At 36.9% G+C, this 27,265-nt stretch overlaps 1 pseudogene; it reads left to right on the top strand.

Annotated features, from left to right (window-relative positions):
• The first annotated feature begins 551 nt into the window (after positions 1-551).
• Positions 552-2,589, top strand: LOC149207910 (protein ASPARTIC PROTEASE IN GUARD CELL 2 pseudogene; annotated as a pseudogene).
• The last annotated feature ends 24,676 nt before the right edge of the window (positions 2,590-27,265 follow it).

Here is a 27,265-nt window from a genome sequence, read left to right as displayed (position 1 = left end):
ATAAATCAAGATTTCACCTCAAATTCTTCCACTAGATTCCGGCACCGGAAAGTCCAAAAAATTAACACTATAAACAACTCCTTAAAAAACTATTTGACCACTTTATAATTGGATTTTTCTAGATTCTTAATGGCACTAAATCTATTTTAGTCACTAAAAAACTATTTAAACACTCTTGCAATTGGATTTTTTTGAATAAATAGATTTTAGATGTTTTTTTTTTTTTTTTCTTAATAGTGCTAAATTTATTTCGGCCATTAAAAAGTATTTAAACTCTGATATTTAAATTTCTTTTCTTGAAAAAATTTCTCACAAAATTCCGGTGAAACGTTTGCCTTGTGGGCAAAATTGTGACCTACACTAAATGTACGAAAATCTCCCAGATTTCTCCCTGAATTATGCCGCTAATTGTTCGCAGAGAGATAAAACAGTGCCGGGCACCGGGCGCCGGGAAAAACAGAAAATGTGTATTGAGTGCAAGTACAGAGTACAACTGTGGAGTGGTTAATGCCCGGCACCCCACCCTCCCCTCTTTTCCTTTTTCTGCATTATGTGTCTCGGTTTTCCCGCTTAAATGCATCCGCCCGGGGGGTTGGTTGAGCAATCTCTTTCTGGAATACTCTCCCTTCCCCACTCCCGGTCGGCCCCGGCCTTGCATCGTTTTCTTATTTACAATACATTTCGCACGAGCGAGAGCGAGAAACAGAATGGAGTCCATCCGATTCCCTGTTCGCCTTCTTTGGTTTTCATTGTGGTTCTGTGTTGAGCTGCTGCTATTTCTTCACTCTGCGTTCTCGAGGCCGATCTCCGGCCCGGAGCCGCCGGGGTTTATCTCTCTGGATGTCGCAGCCGCCATTAGAGGCACCGCGCCTGGCGGGGTTGAATACAAGAGAGCGCCGAAGCCAGTACGCACGGCCTGGAGCGTACAAGTGGTGCAGAGAGATCGTCTTCCGGTCAAGCACGCCGCAAACGCCACGGCGACCTACGAGAGCTGGTTGAAGGCAAAACTGAGACGGGAATCCGCACGGGTTCGGGAGCTGGAGCAGAGGATAGAGCGGAAACTGAGATCGAAGAAGCAGCCGGCGGGGAGCTACGAAAATGTGGCGAAGCTCACTGCGGAGTTCGGTAGCGAGGTCGTGTCGGGGATGGACCAGGGGAGCGGCGAGTATTTTACGCGCATAGGCGTGGGGACGCCGACGAGGGAGCAATACATGGTGCTCGACACGGGGAGCGACGTGGTCTGGATTCAGTGCGAGCCGTGTCGCGAGTGCTACTCGCAGGCGGATCCCATTTTCAATCCTTCATCCTCCATTTCCTTCTCTACCGTCGGCTGCGATTCCGCCGTCTGCAGCCAGCTCGATGCCAACGATTGCCACGGCGGGGGCTGCCTCTATGAAGTCTCCTATGGCGATGGGTCATACACAGTCGGGAGCTACGCCACCGAGACGTTGACATTTGGAACCACGTCAGTCCTTAACGTGGCCATCGGCTGTGGCCACGACAACGTCGGGCTCTTTGTTGGGGCCGCGGGGTTGTTGGGCCTCGGGGCGGGACCGCTCTCATTTCCCGCGCAGCTCGGCACACAGACGGGCCGCGCTTTCTCCTACTGCCTTGTCGATCGTGACTCGGAGTCCTCTGGCACCCTCGAATTCGGCCCCGAATCCGTCCCCGTCGGCTCGATCTTTACACCGCTGGTAGCAAATCCGTTGCTCCCGACCTTCTATTATCTCTCTCTCGTCTCCATCAGCGTGGGCGGTGCTCTCCTCGACGCAGTCCCGTCGGAAGCCTTCCACATCGACGAGTCCTCGGGGCGCGGCGGGATCATCATCGACTCCGGCACCGCCGTTACTCGCTTTCAAACACCCGCCTACAATGCCCTGCGAGACGCCTTCGTGGCGAATACCCACCATCTCCCCAGAGCCGACGGGGTCTCCATTTTCGACACCTGCTACGATCTGTCGGGCCTGCTATCCGTGAGCATTCCGGCCGTGGGGTTCCATTTTTCCAACGGGGCAACCTTAATTCTCCCGGGTAACAATTGTCTGATTCCTATGGATTCCATGGGGACTTTTTGCTTCGCCTTTGCGCCCACCGATTCTAGTCCTTCAATCATCGGGAATATTCAGCAGCAGGGCATCAGGGTCTCCTTCGACTCTACCAACTCTATCATTGGTTTCGCTATCGACCAGTGCTGAGTAACACCATCCCAAAATTCCTTGGCATTCATACATAAATATGACAGAGCTTTGAATCAATGGCGGCCCTGTACATAATCTGCATCTGTGTTTCTGCAAAGCCATGCGTTCAGTTCTCTGCTGAACTGGAGTTTGAGATTGCTTTTCCTTGGAGATTTGTAATATGTAATCTGAGCTTAATTTTCTTTAGATTTTTCTTTCTGAGAAACCAAATCCAGTGTGTGTTGGCGTTGTCGAACAGTTCATCAGAATTCTCCGTTTCCGGTTCCCTCCCCGGATTCCGGTACGGAAAATCATTTCGATGCACGACTATGCATGACAACCCATTCGTTTGACTCTGGTCATTGGTTCTGTGATTAGATTGCAAAACGAATTAAACTACTATTGATTTTCAGGGTATCTGTGTAATATTAGGGTTTGTTGTCTAAAAAGCTAATGGTTTTGTTTTTTTGGGAATATTAAAGAATCATTTCGATGCACGATTATGGTTATTCGTAAAGTCGATGGCTTTTGCTCGAGAAAAGTGCAAAATTCAAATAATTTTTCGTTGAATAGTAACTAGTAGGCGCTTTTGTTTTTTGGAAAAGGGAATATAAATATTGACAGAATCGTTAATATCTGTGGTTTAACATGTGTTTTTAGTTTATAATTTTTTTTTAAAATGAAAATGTGAGTAAAATTTAAAATTCCAATATTTCCGGTGTAAAGAATTTTGTGATCTATAATATGTTTGTGAAAATAATTTTGGTATCACATAAAAAATTATTTGTTTCGAATCAATGAGTGTGGTTCATTGTCAGGACAAGTTGAAGATCCAATCTGAGCCATAAGTCAAATAGGGACAACAGGCCATTCCAACAGCTATATTTTACTGAGTAACGGATAAATAGGACCTCCAACGATTAAATTTGACCAAGACCCAAGAGAAAAGATCAAAATTATTAAATATAACTTTTTACATAATTTAAATCTGTAAATAGATTTATTTTTTGAAAACTCTTTGAGCCTAATTTAAAATTCCAGAAAAAAATGGCTGAATTTCATAGAGTTACTTAAAATAATAAAAACATTTAACAATTACATTACTATTAAAAAATTCCCTTTATTTCGTTTTTATAACCATTAATGCTTCTCATCATTTTAAATGATATTGATTGTCATATGGGTAAATGGAATTTAGAATTTTATAATTAATAATGACAATATATTAATATTGGTCTTGGAGTATATTTTTTTGTTTGGTTAAAAGTTTGTCTTTTTCGAACTTGAGGAAATAAGTTAATGGTGTAAGGCTTAGAGGCATCTGGCTTTTTACAGAGCACCAGTGAGTTATTCCAAGTGGCTTGGTTTTCCTTGGACAACGTGGATGAGTCTGCATGCATTAACAAATAACAACTAGAAATTGTTGTCTTCATTGTTGATTTGACATCTAAATTATAGTAAATTTTCCCACTTGTGAAAAAGACAATACATCACTATTGTCAGACTTAGCAACAAATTTGTTTATATTTAGAATACCAATGAATTTATAATAAAAAAATTGGTAGGTTAAAGTTGAAATTTGGATTATTACTGAAACGAACGGAGGGTTTGCTTGTGGGATTGGAAATACCTTACTTTATATACATATCTCAAAAATAGGGAAGAGATTTTTATATTTATTTTATATTTTTGAAAATATAATTATTATTATTTTTTATAATTTAAAATATTATTAGTAGTTTAATTATTAATTAGCAGATGTTTTTGTTTTTTAAAAATATAAATTTTGATAGAATCATTAATATTGTGGTGTGTTTTTAATTTATAAATAAATTTTATTTTTTATTTTTATAAAAATGTGAATCTAATTTTAAATTCCGAAAATTTATGGCTAAATTTTAATAAAATTAATTTCCTTTTTGAAAAAATATAATTTTTGACCCATCATTAATATAAGTGGTTTTAGTTTATAAATAGATTTACTTGCTTAAGAAAAATTCTCGACCTAATTTAAAATTCCAAAATGGTTTGGTTGAATTTTAATAAAAATTAATTCAAAATATTACTTATAAAATAATAAAAATATTTAACAATTACACTATTACATTATCCCTTTATTTCATTTTACAACCATTAATGTTTCCCGTCATTTTAAATTATATTGATTGTGAATTAATGCATCTGATATTTTTAAATGATATTAATTAGAAGTAAGGATTCCATAATTAATAATCACAATATATCAATCTTGTCAGACGTAACAACCATTTTATTTTATGTCGGCTAAAGTTTGAGTAATGATGATGCTGTGGTTGAATGGCCCAATGAATTAAAACTTAAAAAAATATGTGGTTTAAAGTTGGAATTTGGATTATTGTTGTAACGAGTGGGTTTACATGTGAGATTGGAAAAACTTTATGGCCTTTTTTATATGGCAGAGATATTTATATTAGCCTGATATCTTCCCTATCGAAATTATAATTTAGTTATGATAATTTTATTTTGTGTTTATAGTGAAATGCATACAAACAATTAAAATATAAAAGTTAGAAAAAAATAGAGGGTTGAAAATCTAATAAATATCAAAATTGTAATTGGATAACTTTTAAAGAAATATTAGGTTAAGTTTTATTAATTCAAATGATTGAGGATAAGTCTTTTCAAAGGGGTGGTTGTATTTTGTGTTAGGGAGAAGAGATATGGTAAAAAATGTTAGTTTAGGGTTGGTGTGACTCAATCAGGTTGTGATCCTCGCATGATTTAGATAGATTTGGTGTCTTAGGTAGTGACTCCTCGAACCACAGGGCAAGGTTAGGTAGCGGCTCCTTGAGCCACAGGTCAAGCCTAGCTGACCAGAGACAATTTGACAAACAAAAGAAACTGTAAAAAATATTAAAATATTAGAATTGTAATTAATTAATATTAATTTAGGTTTATTTTATATTTATATTATTAGTAAAGAAAAAGTTTTTTAATATGAATTTTTTTTATCCTTTAGTTATATGTTAAAAAATTGATATCTTTAGTTCTAAATAGATTAAAGTTTAAATGAATTTAATTTGGTTTAATTTTTTAAAATGTTCTTTCCTATCATATATATAATTTTTTATCAGTGTAGATCCATCTTTAACTTCGGATTTATCAAGTGCCCAAAGGGATTCAATTTCTCCACATGCAAATCATTCCTCAAGTTTTGCATTAAAAAAGGAGGTTTAAAGATTGAACTTGAGTAAAGGGAGTAAAGGTTTGCACCTCCAAAGATTTGATATTCCTCTGGACACTTAATAGATCTGGATTTAGATGGATCTATGCTGGTTTACATAATAGGTAATTATACAAAAACAAAGCACAAATTTTGACTATAAAAACATGAATCAAAATCATTAAAATGGGATGACCTAATTTTTATTTTAAAACTTTGCCTATAAGACATACAAAAAGAAAGCCTAACTTCTCAGAGATAAGGACCATTCAGAAAAGCTTTAAAGGAAGAAGTTAATACACTTTCATAAAAATAGTGTCATGCCAGAGGACAACAATAAATAGAGGCATTTTTGGTCTAAGATTTTTATTTATTTAGACAAACTCTTCGTTGCATATAAAAAACTCATGAGGACAACAATAATGATACAAAAGTAAAGCCTAAATTTTCATACATAAAGACTATAAATACATAAATCAAAATCATTGAAACGACATTCCCTAATTATTATTATTTTTTTTTATAATACACTTTGGTGAAAAACTAAGCCCTAATTTTTCAAATATAAAGACTATAGATACATGAATCAAAATCATTAAAATGAGATAAAGAGAAAATAATTCTTCTTTTATTTTATTCTTAAATTAAAAAATTATGAAGAAAAATGTTTTATCAAAATTTTCCTTAACTTTTATTTTTATTTTTATTTTTCTTATGCATTTTCATGATGGAGGACAACAATAATTATACAAAAGTAAAGTCTAATTTTTCAGACATAAAGACTATAGGTACATAAACAAAATTATTGAAATGGGTTCCCTATTTTTTCCTTTTTTCTTTTTCAAAACTTTGTCTATGTGATACAAAACTAGGGGTATTTTTGGTATGAGATTTTTCTTTTATTTACACAGACCATTAGCAAAATATTTAAAATATAATTTAAGAAAATTAAAAACAAAGAGATTTTTTTTTTTTAATTAATTAAGAAATTATAATGAACTTTTTTTAATCAAAATTTTCCCTAATATTTTTTTATTTTAACTTTGTATGATGTTATGGAGGGGAAGACTTGCCTTTACCAATAATAGCCATCTGTGAGATTGAAAAAATCGCTCTATCAATTTTCTGTATCTATATAAAGTTTTCATACAAAAAGATTCAAATTTGGCACAACTAATTAATAATTGGTTATTTTTATGTGTGGAAAATTCAACATAATTTTATGCTTTAAATAAGTTACATTACACAAGAATACCATGGGAAAAAACCATGGGTTGTGAAAACCCTGAGTCAAAATGTTTGCATAACCTAAATTGACTATATTATTTTTTTATTTTATAGGCTAGATTAGAGAATAATACCATGAGAAAAAGAAACGGGTTGTGAAAACCATGATTCAAAATATTTTATAAGGATAGATTAACTATATATATATATATATATATATATTCTATTCTATTTTTATATTATTTTTTCCTGTTTTATTATTTTATTATTATATAATTATACGAAGTTAAATTGTTTTTAATTATTAGAATGAAAGATGCGCTCTACTAGGGTTTCAACCTGCAAATTATGAATTATCTTCACACAAGTGTCCTCTTCCCAAACCCTAACCATTTTCCCCTCTCCTGGAATTATGACGAAGGGTATGATCACGCGCGCGGGGAGGGGAGAGATCCCTTCCTACCGAAGCATCACAGCAGGCGAATCGAGCTCTCAAGGGGCAGCCAAGACATCCAACGGATATGAAGGAGGAGCCAAAGGCACCCCAGTACTAGGCACACAATGGCAAGGTAGAATACGGGGACAATTTCTACCAATAACAGTGAAAAAACCCCGATTAATAATTCCTAGCAACAAACTGGAGAACTATTGGAAATTAATGAAAGAACATGAATTGATATGTAAGTTTATCAATATTTGACCCTCAAAATGCGATTTGGTCAAGTGTATCTAATTAAAATGGCAACGAAAAGGGCATAGAGATGTGAAGCTGGGCCCGGGGTTCTTTACAATGATGTTTACCAGCCTTGAAGATAAGGAGAGGGTTTTTGAAAATGGGCCCTATTTATTCTACAACGTTGTCTCTTCATGCGCCGTTGGGAAGAATGCTACAATCCAGATCAGGAGAAATTCATGGTTGCCCCAATATGGGTCTGATTATTTTCCCTCCTTGTGGCTTTTTGGGATCCAGAAACATTGGAAGGGATCATAAACTCTATCAAGAGTTTTGTCAAGGTTATTGATTCAACAAGGCGAGGACGTTATACTTCATATGCTCAAATCTGTGTGTATATGAACATAACTGAGCCCCTCTCAGAATTTATTGAGTTAGAGTATCAAGATGAGGTATGGAAGCAACCTCTGGATTACAAACATATTCCATTCTGGTGTAGGAGATGTCATGAATACGACCACCTGTACCAGGATTGTCCTCTAAATAAAACAGAATCAATGGAGCCACATACTGCCACAGATTCATCCAAACCCCAAGAAGATTAAGAGGGATTTTAGGAAGTACAAAAAAGAAGTGTAATGTGAAGCCCCCCTTGTTTCTGCTCAATCACAACTAAGAAAAGGACCGAGCAACACCAATCGCTATGAAATTTTGACATAGGAAGGTGAGAACTCCAGTGAACCTAGAGACCCAGTAAGCAAAGAAAAGCATACAAATCGCCAAAGGGTGGGAACAAACCCAAGAAAAAAGTTGAGGATGAACCCCAAGAAAAGGAAGCACCGGTACAACATAAGGATCAAGCTAATATGGAAATCAACGACACCAAGGAGGAACTTAGCACATAAGAACAAATAATGAGAATATTTTTGACTAAATGACACCACTTGGATGAACGATTCATCCCTGAAGAGCAAAAGAAACTATACAAAGAGACTTTCCAACAATATCAAGCTAAGCAAGGGTCGATATATTTGGATCAACCAGATCGCTTGGGATCTCAACAAGGCGAGGACTTGGATTTGAATATATCTGGAAAGGAGGAAAAAAGGGGGCCTAAAGAATTTGCAAGAATCCATACAGATGGTGGGAGATCTGCTAGTCAACTCGGGAAGGGTGGTTCCAATGTCAATGATTTTCCACCACATCAAAAAGCATTTTCAATGATTATTACCTCTTGGAATGTGAGAGGCCTCAATAGTAGAGGCAAGCAATGGTATTTGAAAGGTAGGATTAGAAGAGACAAACCGAGTATTATGATTATCCAAGAAACCAAAATCTCAGAAAGAAGATTAAAGGAAATTGTCAGGGGTTTCAAACCCTAGTATGAGGTGGCATCTTAGGATGCCAAAGGGAGCGCAAGAGGGATCACTATCCTATGGAATCCTATCGCGATCATATTTGAGGACTGGGTCAACATTCCTAAGATTCTCTCAAGAAAATTTTGACACATTGGTACCCGTGATTGGGCTTTATTGACAGGGGTGTACTAACCTCACATTCCAGGAGAAAAAGGGTTTTCCTTCAGAATATACGAAAGCTTAGAAGGCTATACTCAGAGGAGATTTCGATTCTCGGTAGGGATTTCAACTTGATCTCGTCGCTGGATGATAAGAAGGGAGGCCTTCATCGTATGTATGCTGAAATGGAAGTGTTTCAAGACAAAATCATGGAACTGAAACTTGTGGATATGTGAACAAATAATGGAGTGTATACTTGGAACAACTGGTGTGGGGGTCCTCATCAGGTAGCATCACGCCTTGATACATTTATGGTTTATGAACAAGTGATTAGTAGAGATATTTTTCTTGAAGCCTCCATACTCCCATGCATGGGATCATACCATTGGATGACCATGATGGAGATTTATTTGAAAATAACCCCCAAGAATCATCCCTTCCACTTTGAATCTTTTTTATTAAGGGACCCTTTGTTTATGCAGAAAGTATAAAGCTGGTGGAAAGGGAGTGTAACTCAAGGCAGGAATCACATGCACACATTCTAGCTAAAGCTAAAAGACATTAAAACTTAGATTAAGCATTGGAACCAGGAGGAGTTTTGCAACATCATGAAAGATCAGAAACAACTCCAAGAAAGAATGCAAGACGTCCAACAAAAAATATCAATGAGGGAAGATATGAAAGCCTGGTGGAGGAAGAAAGACAGCTGGGGAACCAACTAGAAGAAAGAAGAAAACAAGAGGAATTTTTTGGAAACAAAAATCCAGAATACAATGGTTTAGGGAAGATGAGAGAAACACTTAGTTTTTCCACAAATCCATGATCCAACATCGACAACACAACCAAATATTTTCCCTTAAGGATGGATTGGGGAATAAATTGGTTCATCATGAAGAGATGGAAAATTTAGTTGTAAATCACTTCCAGTCCCTTCTCTCTAAACTTCCCCAGGATAGATAGGAAGCTATTCAGATTATCACCTGACACATTCCTGAACTCATATTCAGAGACTAGAATATGGCCCTCATGTGCGCTATTACTTTGGAGGAAATAGAGGATGTTTTCAAGGGCATGGCCAACAATAAAGCAATAGGGCCAAAGTTTTTCAAGACATAATTCTACCAAGCGGCATGGAGCTTTATTCGACAAGATATACTTGAAGTGGTGGAGGAATATCATCGAAACCAGAAGGTAAGTCCTGGACTCAACTCTACATTCATTGCTTTAATTCCAAAAACAACCAATTCTGAAGATCCCTAGGGTTTTAGGCCCATTTCCTTGTGTAATTTTATTTATAAGATCATTTCCATGGTCATTTTCAAATTTCTTAAGCCTCTCCTTCCTACTCTCATCTCTCTTGAACAAACTGGTTTTGTGGAAGGTCGTAAAATCCTTGATGGTATCATCACCTCACAAGAATTTTTTCACTCCTTGAAGCATCTTAAAACCCCCAACATGATGATAAAGCTGGATTTATCTAAATCCTATTATCACCTAAGCTGGTCTTACCTTATTAGTATTCTCAAATCTGTTGGTTTCAACTAACGTTGGTTGAATTTGATCTTCTCCCTTATATTATCTGTAGTATTCTCTATCTCGCTCAATGGATCTTCCACTAAATCTTCAATCCTTCTAGAGGATTAAGACAAGGTGATATGATATCTCCTTTTTGCTTCATCCTAGTAGATGTAGGACTAGGTAGATATCTGAGAATGACTGTTCTTTCCTCTCAAATTAAGGGCCTCCGTTCTTGGGGAAATTATCTTCCTATTACCCACCAACAATTTGTGGAAGACATCATGTTATTTTGTCAAGTTTCTATTAAGGAAGAAAGAAATATCAAATATATTATGCAGGATTTTATTACAGCCTCGGGCACCCTAGTTAATAATGAGAAATCTAACATCTTCTTCTTTAATACCCCTGTGAATATTCAAACCTTCCTCGTTAGGTTGCTTTGCTTTGGAATTGGTTCATTACCTATTAAATATGTGGGCACGCCTTTGGTGTTTAATTCTTTAAAGACTTCCTGTTGGCAAGACCTTCTCCAAAAGATCCAATCGAAATTCAGCAGTTGGGCTTTTAGAGCCCTCAACTTGGCCAACAAAGCAATTCTTCTAAATTTTGGAAAATTATATATTGTAGAGCAATGGAACACATAAAATATTGCAGAAACAAAAACACATAAAACACATAAAATATGAGAGACACAGATACACGTGGTTCACCCAATTTGGGGTATGTCCATAGAGAAACAACCAGTCCTTCGTTTTATATTATCCAACAAAATGAAGATATACAACCTACAATAAATCCGCTTCAATTTCCTCTTTACTCTCACACAATATCCTCTCTCTCTTGCTCAAAATACACATGTACATTGTCGCAATAAAATTTCTTCATATAAATCGAGGGGTTTCTTTTAGGGAAAAAAAACCCTAAATTAAACATAACTTCTATCATCATACCATCCGCTTACTATGAAATTACATCATTTTACAAAGTAATTTTACATCTATTTTTTAGCTTCGGGGGCACTAAACCCGAATGCCCCTAACCCCCTTGGGCCCCCCTGACAACGATTAAATGGGCGGCGTTGCTGCCCTGTTAGGAACTAGGGTCCAACGCGGTGATACCTCTGAATAAAGAAGATAATCATCCTCCACACCCAACAATATCCGACTTAGAGACTGATTATTGCAACTCTAGTGCTGCTTCATTTGATGGACAATGCTTCCACTTTTGACTTGGTTGTTTCTCATCTTCATCATCATGCTTGAAGACTAATTGAAACTGAGCAGAATCTCAGTGTCTCTCTGGTTACAACTTTTGTTAACATATCTACTGGATTTTGGCTAGTGTGTATCTTTTCCAGCTTTAACTGTCCATCTTCCAACACTAACCATATGAAATGGTACTTGATCTGTATATGTTTAGTCTTGGAATGACATGCTGAGTTTTTTGCAAGATGAATGACACTCTGGCTATCACTGTATAACCTTCCCATCTCCTGCTTCTTACCCAATTCATCCATAAACCTTTGCAACCAAATCATTTCTTGTTGGGAAAAATACTGGGGGGAAGGAGTGAATCAATATTTTCAAACGATTAAACTTTTAAATTTCATATCTTGATTTTTGTACACGAATTTACTGAAGGGAACCCATGTGTGTACTTGAATGTTATTCATACAACTATCATATATCTAGTGAAACATATTTTTCAGTTACTTCATCTTTTGTTTATCTTATGTCAGTGCATCAGTACTTCATTCAACATTATATAAGCAGTAACCATGTGCAGTAAAAAAAAAAAAACTCATCACACATAATCAACACACATGAACACTAGGATTTAAGGTGGAAAACCAATGTGGGAAAAAACAATTGCTGTTGTGGTCTCCGTCTTCTTTAATATAAAGAAAATATTTTTACAATCTTGTACTAGCGCAAAATTTTACCAGCACATAGGCACCAACCTACAAAAGGCTACAACCTTCACTCGTTCTCCAACACCCACTGGAAGGGAGCACCAACCCCCTGATCTTGTTTATTGGCACCTATCAGAAGGGAGCTCCAACCCCTTGATCTGATTTACTAGCTACTACTGGAAGGAAGGTTCACTCCCTCATTGAAAGCTCCAACTTTCAACACCTTCGGGGACCACGTTTCATAAATTTTCATACTGGATCCACCTGCTACAACAAATCACAACTTGTAGGCCACGTTTCATCAAATTTTCAGACTGGACCCACTACCAACATTTAAGACCAAAACCAAATATCAAAACTGAAACTGATCTTTGCACTCAATCATCAATCTTTGACCCAACTGAATCAACCATCAACTAAAACCCAATCACTGAATCAACCAAAGCAACCAAAACTTAGCCAATCAACTGGAACCCAAATCAATCAACTTAAACAACCATAATAGTGAGATCACAGTAACTAGAATACCAATCAACATACTGCACATCACAGAAACCAAATTATGTTAATACAAACTCTGATTAACCATATATTAAAACATATATGCTACTTTATAGTATAAAACCTGCATGTGTACACTATTTCCATGAAGCATACCCGCATACAGATCTTAAATCATTGATTTCTGAAAACTGAACCACCGTCATTTTGAAATAAATACTAAATCATATTCAGATCTATTGCATCATTCTAAAACAACCATAGAACATTCAATGAACTTCAATCATAAACAACAAGTATCATCATCATTCTTAAATCAATCAATCCTTAATCAAAACATCACTGTTTAAGCCCAGATCATCAAGAAGACTTCATTAACAAACAACAAAAACAAAGTAAGATTGATTAAACTGATCAGACATCCTTTTCATCAAAACCCTAATTTATGTACATGCTTTCCTTAAAGAATATCTACGTGTATACGTGCCTTTTAGGAAACAAACTGTGTATACATGACTTACCGGTATCACACCTGCATGTCTACGTGTATTTCAGGCTATAAAACCTGCGTATAGATCTGCAATTTCTGATTCGAACCTTCGCTACAACACATAACTTCATACATACCCAGATCTCGACATACATAGAAAAATCACGCATTAAGACACTATCAACATAGATCAAATCAGCTCATAATCAATATTGTCACCTTATATCTATTGGATCTCATCCATCTTCAAATTCTTTGGTGCATACTTAGTTTTAGATCAAGCAAAACATCAATAGCCCTTTACATGCATATTTTCTTCAGATCTAACTATTCATAATATATTCATCACTTTTACACTCTGCCACTTTGATATTCATCCCCTTATATAGCTTAGCTCTTATCTAATACTATAGGTCAAAGCCATACTCCAGTTGATGGTTTTCTTAGACGAGATCAAAACATCCGTTGATGGGCTCAATACCACAGGGAAATACCATGGTAAGGACCCTTGGTATTTAGAATACCATGGTGTAGAAACTGTACACAACTTTTCTTCTTCATACCCGCGTGTGTACCCAACTTTAATTAACAAAACCCGTGTATACTTCTTGAAATTTCAACTTTGTCATTCCTTTGCCTCTGAACTATTATGCTTTGATCAAATTCTCTGTCACATGTAGACACATTTCATTTACATATTCATCAAGTAGGTTTCCATCAAAGGACAACACATCAGGTAGGTTTCCATCAAGGACAACACATAATTCATAATGCCAACATTTCTTTACTAGCCTCCGTAGCAACAACATACTCTACTTCCGTCATTGAAAGTGCAACAACACTTATTTTTGAAATCCAACTTACAGTTATTCCACCTACAATAAACACATGCCCTGTGGTGCTCATCTTATTATCTCTATCACCTGCCATATTTGCATCAACATATCGTTGTAGAGAAATGTTTCAGCCACCAAAGCATAATCCTTGATTTGTGTTACCTCTCAAATACTCGAGAATCCCTTTCACTGCCATCCAATGTTCTTTTCCTAGATTTTTCATGTACTTGCTTACAACTCCCACTACATATGAAATATCAAGCCTTGTGCAGACCATTGCATACATTAAGCTTCCATTTGTCGATGCATATGAGAATTTAGACATATAATCCATCTCTTCCTGAGTCTTGGGACACATCTCCTTCCTTATTTGAAATGGCTAGCCAAATTTGTACTAACTGGTTTTGCATTCTGCATGTTAAATATTTCCAACACCTTTTGTATGTACTCACTCTGAGACAATGTTAATTTGCGTTTTTTACTATCTCTAGTTATTCTCATTCCAAGGATTTTTTTTGTAGCACCCAAATCCTTCATTGCAAATGAATTTTCCAATTTTCCTTTGAGAACATTTATTTCCTGCATGTTAGACCATGCAATAAGCATTTCATATACATACAATAACAATATAACATATTAGACATCATTTTTCCTTTTGAGATAAACACAATGATCAAAATGACATCTAGTATAACCTTGTTCAAACATAAACCTGTCAAATTTTAGATCCCACTACCTTGGAGTCTATTTTAAGCCATACAAGATCTTCTTCAACCTATACACTAGTTTCTCCTTCCCTTTAACCTCATATCCTTGCAACCGCTGCATATATATCTTTTCTTCAAAATCCCCATGGAGAAAGGCTGTCTTTACGTCTAACTGCTCAAGATGAAAACCTTTTGTTGCTACTAGAATTAAAATAGTTTTGATTGAAGTCATTTTAACAACAAGAGAAAAAATTTCATCAACTTCTATACCTTTCTTCTATGCAAACCCTTTCACAATAAGTCTAGCCTTGTACCTCTTTCTACCTCCATCTTCTTCCTTCAACCTGTAAACCCATTTATTCTGCAATGTTGTTTTACCTGCAAGCAACCTGACTAAGTCCCAAGTCTGGTTATGTACCAAGGAGTCCATCTCTTCTTTCTTGGATAACTCCCACTTCTTCCTAGTTTCTACCTACATTGCTTCTTCATAACATTCTGGTTCACCAGAATCAGTCAACAATACATAATATAATGAAGGAGAGTATTGTTTAGGGGGTCTACTTATCCTGGTAGATCTTCTAATACCACTTTTAGGTGTTTGAGGTGCCTTTTCCTATTGTGGTTGTTGTTGTTGTTGTTATGGCTATTGATTATTATGATTTTCATGCACCTTACTTTTTCTGTGGTCTCATCAAGCACTGTGTATTCTGTGTTTTCTTTTTCCTATTTTATTTTTTTCCTGGTATCTGATCCTTATACAAGACCTTTTCATTGGATATGCCATCTATACTCCTAATTATTTTGTTTTCATACTCATAAAAATGATAACCAAAATCATTAACACCATATCCAATGAATGTACGCTTCTTTGATTTTTCCTCAAGCTTTGTTTTATTTTATTTATTAATGTGGACAAAGGCTTCACAACCGAAAGTCTTTAAAAATGAGTAGTTTATCTTTTTACATGTCCATGCCTCTTCTAGAATACCACCATCCAAGGAACTTGAAGGCTCTCTATTTATTAGATAAACAACAATATATACGACACTTGCCCAAAATTGTAAAGGAAATCATGCATGCAATATCATGCACCTTGCATGCTTCATGATTGTCTTGTTCATCCTTTCTGAGACACCATTTCCCTGTGGTGTTCCTGGAATAGTCTTCTCTTTGTGAATTCCATGATTTGAACAATGCTTATCAAACTCTTTGCTGCAATATTCACCTCCATTGTCTAATTTAAGACACTTCAATTTTTTTCTTATCTCATTCTCAACCAAATATTTCCATTTCTTGAAAGTATCAAACACATCAGATTTATTTCAATACAATAAATTCATGTTAAACTAACATAATCGTCAGAGCCATTGAGAGATGATACCTGAAAAGGTCCCCATACATTTGTATGAACAAGCTCTATTTTTTCGCTCTTCTTTTCTTTACCAACTCTGAGAAATATGACCCTCTTCTGTGTTCCATAAATACTATTCTCACATAAATCCAAATCAACATGCTTCAAACCTATCAAAAAATTTCTTGAGTGAAGAATTTGCATCCCCTTCTCACTCATGTTGCCGAGCCTATGATGCCACAATGTTGTATCTTCTCCTGTAGAGGTTAAAGCATTAACAAAATTAGAAATACCATTGCATAAATACAATGTACCAATCTTTTCTCATTTTCTTATTAACAGGGCTCCTTTAGTGACCTTCCAGGTTTTATCTGTAAAAGTAGTTACACAACCTTCACCTACCAACTTCCCTATTGAAATTGGATTTTTCTTCAGATCTGTAACATGCCTTACCTCCTTCAATATCCAATGGTTCCCATTCTGTTGTTTTATGGAAAATTTACCTATTCCAATGATTTTATAGGGTTTATCATCACCCAGACGAACCTGTCCAAAATCTCCTTGAACATAATCATGAAAATGTTTCCTATCAGGTGTGGCATGGAATGAGGCCCCTGAATCTACCACCCAGGCATCAATAATATTTTCTAATGAAAGAATCAAATCATCTTGCAACACATCACCTGTTACATTCACTTCATGATTTTTTTCTTATTGCGTGTCTCCTTCTTTTCCCTTTTGAGACTTACAATATTTCTTTAGGTGTCCTTTCTTCCCGCATTTCTAGCACACTATCCTTGATCTAAACTTGGATCTGCCTTTCTTTAACTTACTATGATATCCTAGGATATTTCCTCTTTCCATTTTTGTTCCCTTAGTCTCTGCAGTCAAAGCATTACTTGATGTCTCACCGAAGCTTTTCCGTCACATTTCCTTGCTAAGGATCTAGAGGCAGAGTTACTAATGGCCATAACTAAACCATTCCAACTTTCTGGAAATGGGCATAGAATTAACAAGAGCCCTAATTTCATCACCAAAATTTACCCCTACATAACTTAGCTGACTGGTAACCGTATTAAATTCTAATTTCATCATCAAAATTTACCGTACATAACTTAACTGACTCATAACCGTATTAAATTCATTTAAATGATCAGCTACAAATCCACCCTCTGACATCTTCATATTAAATAAATGCTTCATAATAAATACCTTATTTGAGGCTGAGTGTTTTTCATATAGTTTGGCCAATGTCGTCATTAAACCCTATGTTGCCGTTTCCTTTAAAATATTAAAGGCTACCAACGCCGCCAGACACAACCTATTGTTCTAAGTGCTTTTCTGTCGAGAATCTCCCATTCTATGTCTGTCATACTCATCAACTTATTTTTTTTTCTCCGCTCAATGGTAGGTACAAATATTTCTGATACAGATAATCTTCCATCTGCATCTTCCATAGTTAGTTTTGTCCATTAAACTTCTTGACCCTAAACCTACCATCTTCCACCAATGTTCCCACTCAAACCAGGAACCCTTCTCTCTTGCGAGTTTATCAACCAAATAGACCTTCGAATCTAATACCTGTTGTTAGAAAATTATATATTGCAGAGTAATGGAACACAAAATATTGCAGAAACACAAACACAGAAAACACATAAAACAAGAGAGACAAAGATATACGTGGTTCACCCAATTTGGGCTACATTCACGAAGAGACAGCCAGTTCTTCCTTTTATATCATCCAACAAAATGAAGAGATACAACCTACAACAAATCCTTTGTAATTTCCTCTTCGCTCTCACACAGTCTCCTCTCTCTTTCTCGCTCAAAGTACACATGTACACCATTGCAATACAATTCCCTCATATAACTTGAGGGGTGTCCTTCTATGGAAAAAAACCATATATTAAACATAACCTATACTCTTAAATCATCCACCCAATGAATCACCTAGATTGACTATGAAATTACAATATTTTACAAGGTAATTTTAAATCTATTTTTTTAGCTTCGGGGTTGCTGCCCCTGAACCCCTGCAAGGGAGGGGGGGGGGGGGGTTCACAAAATCATCGTCACCCCCTTGGACCCCCCATGATAGTGATTAAATGGGTGGCGTTGTCGCCCCTTTAGGAACTGAGGTCCAACGCAATGATAGATATGACTAAAGAAGATAATCAGGCTCCACACCCAACACTAAAAGCAATTCTTCAGTTGATACCAATCTACCAACTCTCTGGTATGGATGCTCCTAAAACCTCAAATTCAGCTATGGTAGATATTTTCAAAAAATTATTATGGGGTGGAGCTCAACAATTGAAGAAATGGGCACTGGTATCTTGGACTAACCTCACAAAGTCCAAGATGGCTGGGGCGATTAAGTCTTCAGGGTCCTTTCACTTTGAATCAGGTCATGGGTGCTAAACTTTGGTGGTGATGGTTAAAGGGGGGCCAAGTCTTATGGAAAAATATATGGGCCAGAAAATATGGTATGCTGATCTAGGTAGAGGATATCCTCAGATATTGGGATCCTCCCAAGGAGTCCTCAATTTGGAACTTGATAGCATGTAACAGAGACCTCATAACCCAACATTTCTTCTGGGAAATTCGAAACAGAAAAATGGCACTTTTTTGGCAAGACTCATAGAAACAGAGGGAGAAACAGTGTAGTAGGAAAGATTTAGGACATATATTTCTATTCACAAATAGTCAAAACTATTATACTGTGGACCAATTTTGGAAGCCCCCCAACCGAATTCTAGATGGATACAATGGAAGGAGCTTCAAGATTCATTGAAACCTCCCCTTCCAGGACAATGGGAAAAACTGGACAAAGAATGACAATCTAGGAAAATTACGATTCAAGAGGGACCCGATATTATTCCTTGAGGATCTTCTACTCACAATATATTCAACATCAAGGAAGCATATAGTCTTCGATAAAAATATTATCAAAACCATCACAACCACATATGGAAGAAGATATGGACATGTAGACTGTGGCTGAATAACTTATTTCTTATGGTCGGTATGCAGAGGGAGAATCGTCGCTTGGTATCAACTTAAAAAACGTGGAATCCATGGTCCTTCATTTTTTTTTTTATGTGGACAACATAATGAGGACTTAGAACACCTCCTGAACTCTTGCTCCTTTGCAGATAAAAAATGGAGACAGTTAGGGGACCTTTTTGGCCACCTAGACAAAGACCAGCAGAGCATTAAGGAACCCATTCTCTTATGGCATAAAGGCCTATTGTCGAGTCCATTACTAAGTCGAGCTTGGGAACTAGCTTTGGGATTCCTCCTGTGGGCCATTTGGAAGGAAAGGAACAACAATATATTTAAAGACCATCATAAATCTTAAGAAGAAGTATAGAAGGGGATAACTCAGAACATTAGAGAAACAATATTAGCAGAAAAATGGCATCCAGACAATTGCTAGGTCACCCCTCATGAAGCTCTAATTATAACCATGTTGAATATGCCCCCCAATATGATAGCCACAAACTCATGGAAACTTTTAGTTTTCCTTATTGTGTTGCCTCATCACTTTTTTTTCTCCCTCGAACGGCTTCATTAAGTTAAGCTTCGATGGCGCCTCTAAAGGAAATCTAGGGATTGCTAGTTTTGGAGGTCTCTTTAGGGATCCACAAAAGAGAACTAAACTTGTATTCACAACTGACTATGGTTATGCTAGCAAAAACGAGGAAAGTTTTAATGCAGCGAAACAAGGCCTCATTACCACCAGTAGAATTGGCCACAAAAAAATAGTGATTGAAGGTGATTCAAAACTGGTGATTGACATCATCAGGAAGCTGAGCCATGAAGAAAGATGGGAAAATATTAGCCACAATTGGTGTATTGCGCGACTCGTGCAGGAAGTGGGTGAGCTCCTCCAAAATTTTGATTGTATCCTCACTTTCTATGTATGGAGAGAAGGAAACAAAGTTGTAGATTTCCTAGAAAATTGGGGTTGTTCTCATCTGGGAAGATCTATAGAGGTGGCTTGGCCACCCGAACCCCTAGAGGTGGATTTGAATCCCTTAAAATTTATCCTTGTGAATGATATTAAGGAAAGTCAACAACATTGTCAGTATATAGATCAACATACCCGATTAGGTTGTGAGATGGAGAGTATAAGACCTGCCCTTGCCCATCGATTGCTATGACAATTCCAAGATGATCTTCCACCACACTCCACATGCACGAAGCACATGGAGAGGTGGATTTTCACATGGTGTTAATTAATGCCATCCCTGAAGATGGAAGAGGCATTATCTTGGTGCTTCCTTTCAGATTATTCATCTATAAGTTCTGCAAGTTTTTTGTTTGTGAGTCTCATTCAAATTAGCTCTGGTCTGAGTTGCATGAAGACTCGGGGAAGGAATCCTTTGTGAGTCTTCACCAGGCACTGGTTCAGTCTCAATTGGTTCAGGCCTCCTTTCATGGGTATTTTTTCAGTATTAAACCCTATATCCTTGCTCCTATGGCTCGCTATATATGTCTGATGGTCCTCAGGACAAATGGTTATGTTTTAAAATGGTTCATGTGGAAGGAGCCCTATTTGGATTCCCATAAAGTTGTTACAGATTTGTGTGAGGGTTCTTTGGTTTCATGTATTTCTGTGTCTGTGTTCTTTGGCATCTTGTTTTCATGCATGGTCATGTGTTGGGTTTAGCCTATGGGCCGCTCTTGGTACTTTTCTTGTTTTTTTCGCCAACACAAGGGCTTTATCTATGGTCTTCATGTATGTGATTTAGACCCGGAACCTTTAGGGTTTTGGTATTTTAGCGGTTCAGTTTATAATTACATCCTCAAACATCTCGGGTAGAGTTGGATTCATGTTTGGCACAAGGATTTTTTTTTTATTTTATTTCAAGTTTCCTGTTTGCAACAAGAGAATGAATTGGTTTCTATTTTAGTTTTCGCCCTCCCATGTGGTTACACTAGTAGGTTCTCCGGTCTGGAGTGGCCCTTGGAAGCTTATTTCTCCAGGGTATAAGCTCCCCTCAGGTTGGATCAAAGGGTTCAATTTAGTTGTTAAAAGGTCTTGCAGGTACTTTAGCTTCATGGCTTGTGCCTCCTCTGGAAAAGGCAAGGCCGCCCAGGGTTCTCGTGGCCGAGGTAAACAACCTAAAGAATCCCCTATGACCAGTCAGCCCAACACATCAGTTGGAAAAGCCCGTGGCTGAAAGTCTGCATCCAAAAATATTAATGAAGCGGCCAATGCATACCATGGGGACAACTTTTCCCAAGTCCGTCAAATTTTGCAGAATGGGAAGAGGAGCTCAATCAGAAAATTGGTATTCTGGATATTGATTTGGATGATTGGAAGACTCTGGTGCTTGACCCCGGTCATTCTTGGGGAAGATCCTCCCAATATAAACAAATTGTTCATTTGTACTAGATGATGTAGAACCTCCTGATTAAATCTTCCCTTCAGGCACTCCCTCATCCTCTCACGGGTTCCTGGATTATAGTTAGGATTTGAAGAACATTCAATTTCAAATTCAAAAGTAGAATGGATGCCTCAGTTATATTGAGAAACATATTCCATTTATCCCTAAAACTAAGCTTCCAGGCTCCAGTGCGAAGGATCTTGATCCTGTTGATTCAGCTAATGATGAGTAGTTTGATGGTGCACCCCTTGTTTTGAATTTTATTGTATGCAACAGTCTCACAGTTTGTAGTATGTTTACAGTTATCTAGATTCTAGGAAGTATAAGGACGCTCAAACATATTTACCATGGCTCGCTAGACTTATAATATTTTTCTTTTGGATGGCTTAGCATGCCGTCAAGTGGTCAATAGACCTGGTTTCCCTCTGGGCAGGTTGAAGCCACCTAATCATCTGGAATTTGGATGTAACTTTCCCTTTCTTGACATATAATGTATAGAAAGGTCCTACCAAGCTTAAAAAAAATTATTTTATTAATAATTATAATCATCAATTTTTTAATTTTATTTTGTTTTTTTTTTTTTTTTTTTTTGATTGAGTGAAAATGTTGGAAATTACAACATTTCTCCTATACTAGGCTAGAGAGTTTTTAAATTTTATTTTATTTTAGTTTTTTATGTAATTTGACTGAGTCAAAATATTTAACATGATAGGATGTTACAACGTATCTTCCTTACTAGTTTGGAGAGTGGATCTCGACGCAATAATGTTGGAATTAGGTTGAGAGTTTGATTCAAGCTTTGAGATATTAGATGAGTCACAGTTTTTGTAAGGCCAAAATGCCTCAAGCCTATGGCCACCCTCTTCTATTTCACATTTTACCTCTTCACACAATTGTCTCAACCATTTATGATATGGTCAAGGATGAGTTTGACTTCTCTGAGGATCCTATTAAGGGTCACAACATATGGAGGAGCTCACTTATGACCCCACTGTCACTGGAGGAAATCGACACTTGAAATCTTAAACTAGGTCTGACAGATCTAACAATGCCAATGAACACTGTCTGTGAGGTTCCGAGCGCTAGGTAGGAGATACAATCCTCAATTTTCATCCCACCATCGGATATGATTACCAATACTCTACAAAACATGACACTCTTCTTGCAGTTTGACATTTCTAACCCTCATCCCTTTCCTGTGTTAATCTACCAACTTGTCATGCCCCTTTCTCCCCATTCATCACTATATGTTTCGATCTATAATATGTTGTTGACGCATTGTAGCTCTCCTATCCTAGACCTACTCTTTTTTCGTCTGACATCCCAGCTTATTTTACAGTTTTTTGTGTAAGATTCTCACCCTAGATATGTTCAACGAACTTGATCACATCACCCTCTCCACTTTCTTCTCACCTCCACCTGTCGATGACCCACAAAAACAATATCAGAAATCCATTAAAAGAAAATATTAAGAGGCATCACTGGTACTTGGTAAGGACATGCAACTGGATGTGATACATAAAATGGAGAGGGCGACAATAGTAGGTCGTTTCACCAACAGAAAAATGTCAATGGCAGTTCTCAGGAAGTGGGCATAGTATAATTTTCACCATTCGCTTGGTTATGCCCCAAAATGCTTGATATTGGCGAAAGGTTGGATGGGTTGGTTGAAAAAATCGGAAGAGGATGCCCAAAGATTTTTCAATGACAGGTGGTTTTGGGGCTCTAAGGATTTATACTTGAAACCCTAGACAATTGACTTTGATTCCCATCCATAGAAGCAGGTTATCATGCTTATTTGGGTTCGAATCTCGAAACTCCCTTTGATCTTCTAGTCAAAAGATGTTTTTAAGGCAATTGGAAACACCCTAGGTTGTTTTTATAAATCAAATTACTCCTTCCGGAAAATAGGATACATGGGAATGGCCTGCATTCTAGTTGGCATAAACCTAACAAAAGGGTTTCCAACCTTAATTTTTATTAGCTTGAAGTCTCTAAAGCACCAATAAAGTTTAGAATATGAGGGGGTCCCTTATAAGTTTGGAAGATGTCACACCCATGGCCATATGAGCAAGGAATACCACATCAAAAAATAAAGCAGGAGATGGATGAGGAAGGATTAGTTATATGTGGTTTCCCGTCCTCCCTAACCTATAAAGGATGGTAATGATGCTTCTTCTTATGTAAGTCCTCCATTCTCAACACATAATAAGGCTTCAGATTTGTCGACGAACACCTCATAACCTATTCTCCCACCTCCAAATTTGGTATGAGACCAAAACTCCCCTGTTCATCTTCTAAGGAGGGCCAACTCTCCAAAGGTATGCTATCCAATCCACAAGTCCCTTTTCTTCCTACTTGTGCCTGGTTTTCAGATCCTTTTCCTGCATTGCACTCTTCTTTTCCTCATGAAAATGATGATTCCCTATACAAACTATCAAATCTATCCCTCCTTATTTCCTATCCCATATTCTCCTCCTCCTATACCCCCCCTAAATTCTCTCTTCTATTCCTATTATTTCTATCTCTCTCCTATCGCCCTATGGCTCGACACCCTTTCATCCCATCCCATCCATCCCCTTTCCTTCGATGTCTAAGATTTATTCCTATGGAAGAGAGCAGGAGGTCGAAGCATTTGGCCCTGCATCTACCCCCAAATGAGCCTTATATCCTTGAATTATAAGGGATTAGCCAATCCCAAAAAAAGGTTGTCTGTCAAAATGCTTGTGGACATTCGCTCCCTTCACATTTTGCTCCTCGATGAATCTATAATGTGTTAGTATCCTATAGTCATAGTAGTCAAAAATAAATTTTGTCTTTCAAATTTTGTTGAAAGTATAAAGGTGTGGCTATGATCTTGTGGAAGATCAATCTTTGGGTCTTAGGTTGGAATATATTTTTTATTATTCATTGTAAATATGTCAAAGTGTGTCAAGAGTAAAAAAAATGGTCTTTTATATCCCAAGAGGTCAAGTTAAGTAGGTATAGGTTCAAGTTACATCAAGAAATCATGAGCTAGATCATGTTGCCATGCCTTGTCATCATGGACATAGATTTGTAGGTGTCTTGAGTCAATTAAAATGTCGAATCATGATTATTCATGACATCAACAACAATATAACAGTCAAGAGGACGACGTTGTGCTTTTTCTAAGTACTACACTTTGGTTATTCAAGTTAAAATTGTAATTATCACCCATCAAGTCCACTCTCAATCACCTTGGGAGGTTAATTACATGGTTATATTCACATAATATCTCACCTCTCCATTTTTCCATCAGAAGCTCGTTGTGTGGTCATTTGACTTTGCTGCACAAATGAGGTAGGGGAGGCACTGCACTTTCTTACAGGCGCTGCATTTTTGGATGTAGTTGGAGGTTTGAGAGATGGAAGCTTTTCATAATGAAAGAAGGTTTCTAAGGAGGAATTTGATGATGTACATGCCATTTCACATGTGTAAAAGTCATCAAGAAACTCATGGAGTGTCCAGATCTACATCAACCATGGATTCATCATGATTCTCTGCTGCACTTTTACTAGAGCATTGAATTTTGATGAGGAATTAGGGATTTTGGAACTTTTCTCTGTGTAGGAGGTTTTTTTTTTTCTGAATATTTGGATCAACTCCAAATCATTTTTCTTAGTCAGACGATAAAGTGTTTGGTCAAGTCATGAAGATGGAGGTGCGTTGCGCAACTGCGTTGTGCTTCTCTTGCGAGAAGAAGGTTTTGGGTTTCAAGGCTTGTGTTTAGACTAGAAGTTTTCTCATGGGTTTGAAATGTTTTATGAACCATTCCATGCCATCCCAGTACCCTCATCATGTCAGATGATGGTCAGAGATAGTATAAGCTTGGAGAGGTGCGTTTCTGCACTGCACTCTCACACGACCATCATATTTTCACCATATCTCTTAAACCCTGTACCTATTTTCCATGAAATTCTTCCAGTAGATGCACGGGGGTGATATGAATAATCTCACTTAATTTCAGGTCAAAATGATTCACATTTTCGAGAAATGAGCCATCATCATCTACAACCATTTTTTGGATATTCTCGAGATCCGTGAGTTGGATTTGGCTCAAATTTTTTGTGGAGAAATGTTATAATGATATTAACATGATGTAAAAAAATCAGCTCAATCCAGATTAACTTTTAGGATATATTCAAAACTATCATTCGTTGTGCTTCTCTGCTGCGTTTTTGTTGAACTAGGAGTTGCGAAGTGTCGATGTTGTGCTTTCACATAGTTAACCTTTTGACAAAGTTTTACATGTCAAAATATCTTGTAATTTGTTATTATGATAATTTTAAATATTATGAAGCATCCTCAGACTATAGGATCGATTTGGATTGAAAATTTAATGTATTATGCTTGGAAAAATATTTGGTCAAACAATACCTAGTTTTTAGAAATCTGTTCTATTTTCATTACATAAGTTACAAACAAAAATCCCAATGAGAAATTCGGTTCCTAGAGGTGGGAAAAAACTTGTATTAGCCTATTTATGATATTATTGTAATGGAGCAAGGGGTTGCTTGGTCGGGTTTAGGAGAAGGGACATTGTGTACTACACTTATTTTGATATATTTTATAGCGAATGAAGACAAAGGTGGAATTTACAGGGATTCTTGTGTTAGTTTGCTTTGGAGATGTTCTTTCTTTATTTGTAAGTTATATTATATAACAATAATGCTTTTAAATTTATCCTCTTGTTTATTTAAACAATGATATTGACTCATAATTCACTCCAAATAATGCTCTGTTTCAATTTTCTATACATGTATGTCTTCTGCTAAAATGACAGCTAGAATTCATCAGGGTGTTTGATGAACCATTTGTAATTTTCCATTTGTCTTCCACTCACCATCCTACAATGAATTTAGACTGAAAAACTCCAAAGATACTACCTACCTTGCCCCTGTAGAAGCTCCTCTTTCTCTTCATTTCATCACTGGAAACATAATCAGGTAGACATGACTCCATGCCCAATGGATCTGTCTCCTTTCCTACCAACAATTTTTTGAAAATTTATACCCTACTGAGCACCATACCTAGCCTAACATCTGAGTAATTGAACATTGTATATAGAGGGAGCCCTCTCTAAAGCTAGAAGGGATAGATTCTAGCTTACAAGTGGTTTTGTGGTTACCTTTGATTTTCTCTTCTTTGCGTAGGGAAATTACAGAGAGCTAAGATTCTCACGCTGTTGTCGGGGAGAGAAAGGTTCCATATTCCCCAGGAAAGAATCCTAAATATCATATTTGACTTCTGATGGTGAATAGAATCCAAACACATGAAGGTTGTACCATTCACCTGGCTACTCTAATTAATTTTCAACCTGATCCAAAGACTCAACTCGCAGCAGGATCTAGAAATCAGTGTTTTACTGACAACTCCACTAGTCAAATATGAAGTCACAATCTAGAAGGTATGATCCCATAAATCTAGATCATATTCTAAGATTTCCAAATTGAATTCCTTATGTATATTGGCAAACTTATTTGCCAATATTCAAAGATTAGGTAGGAGATGGTGCTGCTCTTCATTTGGTTAAGTTTCACATGCATGTACGTAGATTTAAGGTTGAATTTCATGAGGACTGCTTGATGAAGATGTTTATGGTATCCTTGGAGGGAAATGCACAATTATGGTATGAAAGCTTGCCAAATTATTTTTTGTATTCTCTTAGAGATTTTCATATAGTATTTGATGAGAGATAAAAAGAATATCATCCTTCCTTGTTGCTGGTCAAAGACTC

The sequence above is a fragment of the Pinus tabuliformis genome, chromosome 1_2 (genome assembly GCF_031772625.1).
Source record: "Pinus tabuliformis cultivar Carrire ecotype Pingquan chromosome 1_2, CPIR1, whole genome shotgun sequence".
NCBI classification, from domain to species: domain Eukaryota; kingdom Viridiplantae; phylum Streptophyta; class Pinopsida; order Pinales; family Pinaceae; genus Pinus; species Pinus tabuliformis.
Note: the sequence above shows the minus strand (reverse complement) of the source record. Positions and strands in the feature narration are given on the sequence as shown.